This window comes from Schistocerca americana, chromosome X (genome assembly GCF_021461395.2).
Source record: "Schistocerca americana isolate TAMUIC-IGC-003095 chromosome X, iqSchAmer2.1, whole genome shotgun sequence".
Classification (NCBI taxonomy): Eukaryota; Metazoa; Arthropoda; class Insecta; order Orthoptera; family Acrididae; genus Schistocerca; species Schistocerca americana.
The window spans coordinates 269,418,769-269,429,146 of NC_060130.1; positions in this window are offsets into that span (position 1 = coordinate 269,418,769).

Sequence of the window (10,378 nt, forward strand, 5' to 3'; positions counted from 1 at the left end):
AATCTATTGTCGTTTCTTGGTGCGAAGTTATCAAGTGGTTCGTAATTATTGTTTCTTAGTACTGTGTCTTGTGGATTCCACAGCTGTTTGCTTTCGTTTTCACGTGCGCTTCGTCTTTTTCTTGCGTCATCTTCCGAAAATATGAACTCTAGTTCCCTTAGAATACCTTTAAATGCTTCGACATCATTGCCTCCGCGACCTACTAATGATTGCTGATATTTCAATGGTAACTTCATCGCGCATAATTTAATCCGTCACTGTATGGTACATCTAAGCTTTGATTTTTCTTTGCCATTAATTCGAAAAATTTCCCTGGACTCCTCTCTCATGAATTTTCAAAATATGGGTTCTGTAATAATTCGTACTTCACTCTGTTCTGCGCTTCACTGGACCAATATCGTGAGAGAAACTTCTCTCTGAAATCTTCGTACGATCGGCATGTCGCTGCAACATTCTGCATGGTTTCTGCGACTGTTCCTGACATGTGTGCACATATAAAGTCTAATTTGTGTGCTAGCGTCCAGTGTTCTGGTAATCCTACTCGGAATTGATCAATAAAAGTTCGTGGATGTAATGAGTTTCCTTCTCGAAAGTGTTGAAATTTTCTGACTGTGAGGAAATGATCGTTGTCGTACTTCGTCATAGTTCCATATGAAATTCGCGATTCTTCGCCACTTTTGTTTCTGATCATTTCTCCCGTCGTTCTTTCCGGTTGTGGTAGATCCATTGGATATTGCCCACTGTAACTTTCGCCTACCCTTGCGTAGTATCGTCGGAGTGGTACGCAATAATTTTCTTCCATCGGTTGTGAACGTGTAGCTGAATGCATTGCACTGTACTCTTCGCGACCGTGGCCATGCGGTTCTGGCGCTGCAGTCCGGAACCGCGGGACCGCTACGGTCGCAGGTTCGAATCCTGCCTCGGGCATGGGTGTGTGTGATGTCCTTAGGTTAGTTAGGTTTAAGTAGTTCTAAGTACTAGGGGACTTATGACCTAAGATGTTGAGTCCCATAGTGCTCAGAGCCATTTGAACCAATCTTCGCGACCTGGCTTTCCATTGTCAGGTATTGGTTCGGTATCTTGTCTGGCTAACCTCGCTGCTTCATTGCACGATCCAAACTGTCTTGAAACATATATTTGTGGTTCCGCATGTGTTTGTGATGCCGTTTGTTCATCAAGAATTTCGAAACGTGTTTGTTGCTGTGCAGGCTGTCTGATTTCACGTATGTTACTTTCCGCCTGTGATTGGAATCGCAAATGCGTAATATTTTCGTGAATTGCTTGTTTTTCTGGTGCTGTTACAGATACGGATGTGGTTGCAGACTCTGTGCTTGTTCGATCCTGTTCACTATGCTCTTCAATGGTTTGCAACAACTCTGTTCGCAATTTCAGAAATTGTCGCTTCGTTTGCGCTTCTATTTTGACTATGCGGTTATCATATCTTTTCAGCGCTGCTTTTGTGATACGTTTGTGTAACACACTGTTTTCAACAATTACACGCGCTGTACCTGCTGCTTGTCTGTTTCTCTAGTTTCTTGACTTCTCCCTGGGTGTTATTACGTAATGTTTTGATCTCGTCCTGAATGTCATTGCGCAATGTTTGTACGTCCACTTGTACCTTGTCAATGTCTGTTCTCAATTGATTGTGACCTGTTATTAAGTTTCCTATCACTTCTCGAGATTCTTTTGCCTCGTCTTCAATATGACTTAGGTGTAACTGAATTTTTTTGTTTTGTACTTTAATCTCGTGGTTTCTGCATTCTGAATTTGAATTTGGTTCGCTATGTCTTTATTTTGCCTTGTCATGGTTTCCGTAATTTGTTGTAATAATTCTGCCAGATTGGTGGGTCCTATTGCGTTTTCTTCCGATGTCCTACGCTCTGTGTTTTCGCCCAAGTGTTGGTTCGCAGCCGATTGCATTGAACTGTGCTGTGACACGTTTCTGCTCGAATTCCTTGTACTCTGTGGTGAGGGAGCTCTGATTACTTGTACTATGGGTTCTACGTGTTCAAGACGCAAGTTAGAATCCTCATCGACTGTCTCTCTACTTTCCTGCTTCTCTGTCTTATGCTGACTTACGTTTTCTATGCCTTGACGTACATTATCCTCGTTACGGTGCGTTATATGTCCTATTTCTCGCGATACTGCATCGTCTGTTGTACTGTCCTCTATTCTCTGTCCATTTTCATGCTGGGTCTCTACCTCAATTCGGTCAAGATCTCGATCTGCCATTCCTAATCTTTCCGAATCCCTTATTTTCTGTTTTAAAAGCAATTCACGCGCCCTACTTCGAGTCAGCATGCGCTCATACGATCTCACGCGTTTCATAAACTTTTTGTTCACACGACTTGACACTTCTTTTACCCAAGACTGACAATCCATTCACTTACTTGTTGGGTCAGAACCAACTTGTCAACGGTGTATCCGCCACCTGTGCGCTTGCATTGGAGAGAAAACTTAATTCTAACAATATTAAAATTCACAACTTAATTATGCTATTGTCTCTGCTAGAATGTCTCACTATCTATTGAATACTTTATTACTATCTATCGCTGCAGCTACTGTTTTCAACTATTTATGCCTTTCAAAAAAAAATTTTATTACGAAAATTTTTCAACAGGATATTTTTATGACCTAGTTAGGCATGTGGTCGACCTTCAATCATGGTATTTTACCATCCTGGCAGGGTCGCCATTCTCTAACATTCTGTGTGGTGTCTCTTGTTCTAAGTTGTGTCTCCCTACCACTTTCGTGCAACGACACTCTGAGCGTGTTTTTTAGAGAATTGACTAGTTTGAACCTGGGACCTGTTGCTGGTAAGGAGACGCCAGACCACACATGACATGTAGAGTTCAGAAGAGTTCAGTGAGACTAACGATGATATAACCAAATACTTAATGATTTCAGCGTCAGCTCCACTGCACTCCCTGAAAAAGAATCTTAATACTAACTAACTTTAGTGAAAGGGGCTCAAGGCTTTCCTGTTTTTAGTTAGCTGGTAAAATAATATCGAAAAAGCAGTTAAGTTTACCATTGGAAATTTTATTCTACTCACAAAACATTGTTTATAAATTGCACTATTGATAAAAGGAAATGTTTTAATACAAGATGATAAAAACCAACTGCGTTCAACAAAAATGTGAACGAATATTCCCTGAATGGGTTTCCAAGTTCTACAATGGATCGAAGGATGACCTATGCCATATCACATCTATAATCTAGGTTTAAATTAAGTTTCACAAAAGAGAAAAGTATCAAAATGGTCTACAGTGACCCTCAATTATCTTTAATTACTTATCTAACTTGTCGTAAATTACAGTGGCTGATGTGGCTTCTCAATAATTATACAACAGAAAAATCATCGCGTTTCAGATTTTAACTTACGTAGCAAATGTGAATACCATGAGCATCAATTGACGATCGACATTAGTATTACGTAAAAAGGGGATGTAACAGATGAGACTTCTGCAGTTCTGAGTGAAGCTTTATGCGCTGTTATGCGGCATCGCGTGCGTTCATTACCTTGTCGGTGTTCGCCAGGGGGCGGCGGTCAGCACAGCTCCGCTCACCTCGCCGTCTCGGAAACAACTCTTTTCTAACTTCTCCTTACTACAATTTACCGAAGTTGGTTTAAACAAAGCTATCTGGCTGTGTTTTCATCTGACCAATCAGGGTCTCAATGTTAACCTTAAGCTCCGCCTACAAAAATTCTGTCTATCCAATGAGAAACGTTATACTTTTCGTGGTGGGGCAATGTTTTTAAAGTTTGCAACGTAACAGAGACGCGAAAAACTCTCACGCTAAAACTTGCAGCTGGCGTGGCCCTTTTAGTGTTATCGTAAGATCTATAGTGTTCTTCTGGAGGGCTCTATCTTTTAACATGGCCTGGTGGGTGGTCCTGTCGAATACTTTTCGTGGTGACACAATATTTTTAACGTTTGCAACGTAACAGAGACGCGAAAAAGTCTCACGCTAAAGCTTGCGGCTGGTGTGGCCCTTTTAGTGTTATCGTAAGATCTATACTGTTCTTTTGGAGGGCTCTAGCTTTTAAAATGGGCTGGGGGGGTGGTCCTGTCGGTTAGCTGGCGACGTGGGTGCCCGTCCCTTATCGTACGGCCTTCTAGCTTAACACGGCTCTGCTCTCGGCTTCTGTTCTCGTTTCTCCCCTCCGCCACACACCGTTGGGTGGCTTCGGAGTATAAATGTAGATGTAGTAGAACTGCGTCTGTCTCACGGTAGGAAGGGATGACATGCATTTAGGCATTCTTGTGTTAGTCTGTGGTATTCCATTTGCTCACTCGTTACTCGTATTACTTTGGTTAATTTAATGTCACGTTTTATCCGGAGCTATGTGACATACTACTGGATTTGCTTATCATGTCAGGGTTTTCATGGAAGGTATTGGATTTGCCTGACACCTTACACATCCATCAGCTAAGTGTAAGCAGATCAACTTTACATTGTTTCTCAACGAGAAAGGAAGGTATGGACATCAAAGAAATGCTGAAAGAGCAACTTAAGATTGCCAGATCAAATTTCGTACTGGTGTATAGAACGAAGCCGCTTTCGTACTGAGTCCAAACACAAAATTGTATTTGCGGTCGAGAAGGTATCTTCTACTGTACCAAATGGTTCGGTCCATGTATATAGTCCTAGAAGACAGATATTCGACATGAAATATGTCCAGCAGAGACAAAGGTGTGGGTGAACTTCTGCCACAATTTGGGGATGGACATCAGCAGACGGTCGCGGCGTCTAGCGGGAACTGCACCATCCATTTCTAGCGATTACTGCAAAATATTGGAGAGCATGATGCTTCCTTCTGTTTGTGACAGATTTTCGGAAGGGGGAATAATCTCCCAGCATGATCGATCCCCAATCGACTCAGCGAATTGTCTAAAACACTGGTTTCAAATGAATGGCGATTTTGACCTGTTGGACTGGCCTCCCAAAGTTGCTGACCTTTCTCTTATAGAGCACGTATGGACAGACATGTAGAAAGTTATTATGAGTAGAAGACCTACACGAATAACCAAGACACCATTGTCTGAAGCAGTTCATGATATGTGGGAAGTCATGTTGCAGAATAACAGATTCATCCGGAAACCTTGGCCCTCCAGTGGCAAAATGCTGTTGTAGAGGAGGATGCAAACTCAACGCAATACTGAGTCTAATGTATTACTAGGAAAAAACTTTTTTTAGGACAAATTATTGTTTTGTTTGCACTGCCAGCCTTACGCTGCTTTTTCAGCTTTTCTTTGACGTCCATACCTGCCTTTCTCGCTGAGACGACGACGTATAGTGGGTCTGCTCACACTTAAGTGAAGGATGTTCCTAGTTTCTGTGTTTGTCCTGAAAGGATCTTCATCACTGCAGTGGAGAATAATGTCTTGATGCTCCGTGATAGTCCGTGGACGTCCAGAGCTAGGAAGATGACTGGCGTAGCCTTCCTCCGCCATCCTCTTCACCCAGAGATGGATCATAGGTTCACTGTGTCCTAGGGTACGGGGAATGGCGTTGATACAGTGTCCATCTTCATAAAGCGCAAGTATGAGGCCATCATCAAATTCCTCCAGCTGTGATAAATTGCCTTGACGCAAGTAAGAACCAACTGACAAAACAAGAGGGAACGAAGTACTATATAAGGTGGGGTGGAGAGACAGGTCAAATTCATTGCTGACTACATGCTTTCAAAAAGATTTCGTAAATAAGTTCCTCTAAAGTATTATTTCAAATGTCTTGGAAATGTGTTTTGCCCCCAAACATCATACTCACAAATAAAGACAGCATTTTCAGAGATTAAAAGTGAAATTTAGTGATACAGGACACGTTGTTAGTGCTATCGAATGTCCGCAGCTTGTGGTTTAGTGTCGCCGGCACGGTAGCTCAGCGTTTTCGGTCAGAGGGTTTAGCCGCCCTCTGTAATTAAAATGAATAAATAAATAAATTAATAAAAAACTGAGTTACTGGATCAACGATGAACTTGAACAAGCGTCATGGGACGTCCGCCTCGAACAAACAGAACGAACAATAACCAACGAAATGAGATAAAAAAATAACGGTGGCTAACGTTGCTGCTTGTGGATCACAGGGTCCCAGGTCCGATTACTGGTCGGGATGGGGATTTTTTCTGCGCAGGGATTGGGTATTTGTGTTGTCCTCGTCATTTCATCATCATCATCGTTCGAGACAGTGACTAGACTGGGATGTGTAAAAATTCGACTGTGTAAAAAGGGGGACTTTGTACGGGTGCTGATGACCGCATAGTTGAGCGCCCACAAACCAAACATCATCATCACTGCTATCGAATGTTTTAGTCAACTGTGCTACCCTGCTCATAACACCATACAAGATGGTAACAGCACCACATCCAAGGGGAAAGCTGGCTTAGTGCTGTAAGCGTTAAGTTTGTAATCTGAGTTTGTTAGGTTCGAATCCTGTCATTTACACAATTTTTTTGTTGTAAACGAAGAATTTTTAATTTAGGAGGAGAATGTAATTGTAGCATTCAAAGTACTTACAGTGTTTCATACAGTCGTGACGTCGCCGCAAACAGAAAATCTGTCGCCAGCAAGCTTTCTTGGACCAGAAATTTTATTTTGTTTAATGGACCAAAGATTATTTAAGGTCACAGGGCTCCTATTTTATTTCAACTTGAGACGCTGAAACTTTTGGTGCTGAACTTGGATTCGAATCCTCTTTCACGGTGTTTGACACTCTCGGAACTATTTAGTTCGATCATTTCGTTGTTTTCCCCTAGCTGCGAACTCCTCTAGGTCTTGACGAAAATCGCGTATCTGGGTTCTATCCCAGGTCCAGCACAAAATATTCATAACTTCATTTCAAGCAATAGCAAGTGCACACCAAACTACTAGTGAATAATAATTTTCATTTTAATGTATCTTCGTGTTTTATTCCCAATAACGATAGTTGCCGATATATCTGCTCATACGTGCGAACAGTCATTGCTGGTGAACGAATAGTTGACACTTAACGTCAAACGTCAAAAAAGGAAAAAAAATGGTATCGTCATTTCAGTTTCAGACATCTCGCTATTGGTGAAAAACTGATAGCTAATATTTGATTTTACTTAGTTTACAATCAGATTACGTGCTGGGTTCGAATCTCTGTCATAAAACTTTATATCATAGCATTTACATTTTAAATACATGCACACCCTGTCACTTGAAACTATGTTAAACGTCTTTTGTAGCTAGTTAACAGGGAAATAAAGGTCTTGATACGATTTCCAGTTGACTACAAAGACGTTTGCCATTTATTTTCAAGTTCAGAGTTCCTAAGTGAGACTCGTGAAAACTTCGATATTTCACATCTTTTTATGCCAAGTCAACAATGACGGTCGTTGTCGTGATGGATTCGGTCAGCCAAGAATGATCTGCTTAGTTAGTAATTACTGTAGTTTCCGGGAACCAAAAAGTTCGTCATGTCATGTAATGTTCAAACACGAGCACAAATATCTATTCAGTGAGTACTGTGAAATTACTGATGATATGCCATCAATGGTGAGGTTTCCATAGAACGAACTTTAGCAGTCCAGACATTAGCTCCGAACCTCTTGTACTTCGCTAGCCATCGGTGCTCAATTCAAAGCGGCACTCGTCACTGAAGACAAGTCTACTGCAGTAACTACACTACTGGCCAACAAAATTGCTACACCAAGAAGAAATGCAGATGATAAACGGGTATTCATTGGACAACTATATTATACTAGAACTGATATGTGATTACATTTTCACGCAATTTGGGTTCATAGATCCTGAGAAATCAGTACCCAGAACAACCACCTCTGGCCGTAATAACGGCCTTGATACGCCTGGGCACTGAGTCAAATTGAGCTTGGATGGCATGTACAGGTACAGCTGCCCATGCAGCTTCAACACGATACCACAGTTCATCAAGAGTAGTGACTGGCGTATTGTGACGAGCCAGTTGCTCGGCCACCATTGACCAGACGTTTTCAGTTGGTGAGAGATCTGGAGAATGTGCTGGCCAGGACAGTAGTCTAACCTTTTCTGTATCCAGAAAGGCCCGTACAGGACCTGCAACATGCGGTCGTGCATTATCCTGCTGAAATGTAAGGTTTCGCAGGGATCGAATGAAGGGCAGAGCCACGGGTCGTAACACATTTGAAATGTAACGTCCACTGTTCAAAGTGCCGTCAATGCAAACAAGAAGTGACCGAGACGTGTAACCAATAGCACCCCATACCATCACGCCGGGTGATACGCCAGTATGGCGATGACGAATACACGCTTCCAATGTGCGTTCACCGCGATGTCGCCAAACACGAATGTGACCATCATGATGCTGTAAACAGAACCTGGATTCATCCGAAAAAATGACCTTTTGCCATTAATCTACCCATGTTCGTCGTTGAGTACACCATCTCAGACGCTACTGTCTGTGATGCAGTGTCAAGGGTAACCGCAGCCAAGGTCTCCGAGCTGATAGTCCATGCTGCTGCAAACGTCGTCGAACTGTTCGTGCAGATAGTTGTTGTCTTGCAAACGTCCCCATCTGTTGTCTCAGGGATCGAGACGTGGCTGCACGATCCATTACAGCCATGCGGATAAGATGCCTGTCATCTCGACTGCTAGTGATACGAGGCCTTTGGGATCCAGCACGGGGTTCGTCTTATCCTCCTGAACCCACCGATTCCATATTCTGCTGACAGTCATTGGATCTCGACCAACGCGAGCAGCAATGTCGCGATACGATAAACTGCAATCGCGATAGGCTGTAATCCGACCTTTATCAGGGTCGGAAACGTGATGGTACGCATTTCTCCTCCTTACACGAGGCATGATAACAACGTTTCACCAGGCAACGCCGGTCAACTGCTGTTTGTGTATGAGAAAACGGTTGGAAACTTTCCTCATGTCAGCAAGTTGTAGGTGTCGCCACCGGCGCCAACCTTGTGTGAATGCTCTGAAAAGCTAATCATTTGCATATCACAGCATCTTCTACCTGCCGGTTAAATTTCGCGTCTGAAGCACGTCATCTTCGTGGTGTAGCAATTTTAATGGCCAGTAGTGTAAGATTCCAGACCGAAGAAGTGTGTGAAGGCGCCCCGAACAGCGCTGAAATATCAACCTGACTGTCGCCTACCGTACGGCCCGATAACCAGGAGTGATGGACTTGGGCGCTATTTCTTTCCATAACAGGACAGCATTGGTTGTCAATCCGCGGCACCCTTACAGCGCAGCGGTACGTCGACTATATTTTACGCCTCGTTTTGTTACCCTTCATGGCAAGTCATCCTGGGTTTACATTTCAGCAATATATTGCCAACGGGCGCGCGGCCAAAGCTTCTACTGCTTGTCTTTGTGCTTGCCAAACTCTAACTTGATCAGGAACGCCGGCTCTCTCCCCACTTGAGAATGTTTGGAGCATTATGGACAGGATCCGCCAACCATCTTGGTATTTTGACGATCTAACGCTCCATTTGGATAGAATGTGGTACGATATCCCTCAGGAGGACATCCAACAGGCCAAGCCGAATAACTGCTTGCCTGAGGGTCAGACGTGGACCAACGCGTTAGTGACTTGCTCAATTTGTGAAGCTCTTTCTCCCGAAAAAAATCATCCATTTTTTTCCCGCAATTGTTGTCATTAAATGGTCTGTACATTGTAATGACACATTCCTATGCAGAGACATACAATATCTTAAAAGCTGCGCCAAAGATAAATTGAGAGGCATGTATATTATAATCTTTGTAAAGTTCACATTGGATTCTCTTTTGTTTGATACTCCAAGGAGCTAAGGGACACTTTCGATTGTTGCCTTGTGGAGGATGGACGTGATTTTTGGACTGTGCGGAAAGGCAGCCATATGGTTGGTAATTATGGTTTGTGCGACGAGCACAGCAAGTCTTATTGTGTTGTGAATAAAAAATAGTGAAAAGTATCGAAGTGTTACGAAAATTATTTAAAGCAACGTAGCATAGTATTCCTTGGTTTCCACCGTCTTCGTGAAGTGAACCGATGCCGACTCATGATGGTACACACGGTCAGCAAAGAGAAGAACATCGATGGCGACTAATGAATTAATATTGTGGCAGAAGGACTAATTCTACGTCTAAGGTGAGAACTCTGATTAAATAAACAATGACGTGGAATTTAAAAAAATAAAAATGTTTTTTATTTATATCGCCACAACATGTACATCACATCTATAGAGTTCCGTTCCAATCTGATAATTCCTTCGTGATACGTTTCTTCTTTCTTGTCTTACAAAGGGACCCTCCATACTGCAAATCACGGATTTTGGTGCGCTTCAAATATTTTGTAGAGGTCCTTACCCTGAGTACCTGGCTGTCCGGTTTTTTTTTGTCTTTGAGAAAATCGATTTTGAAGT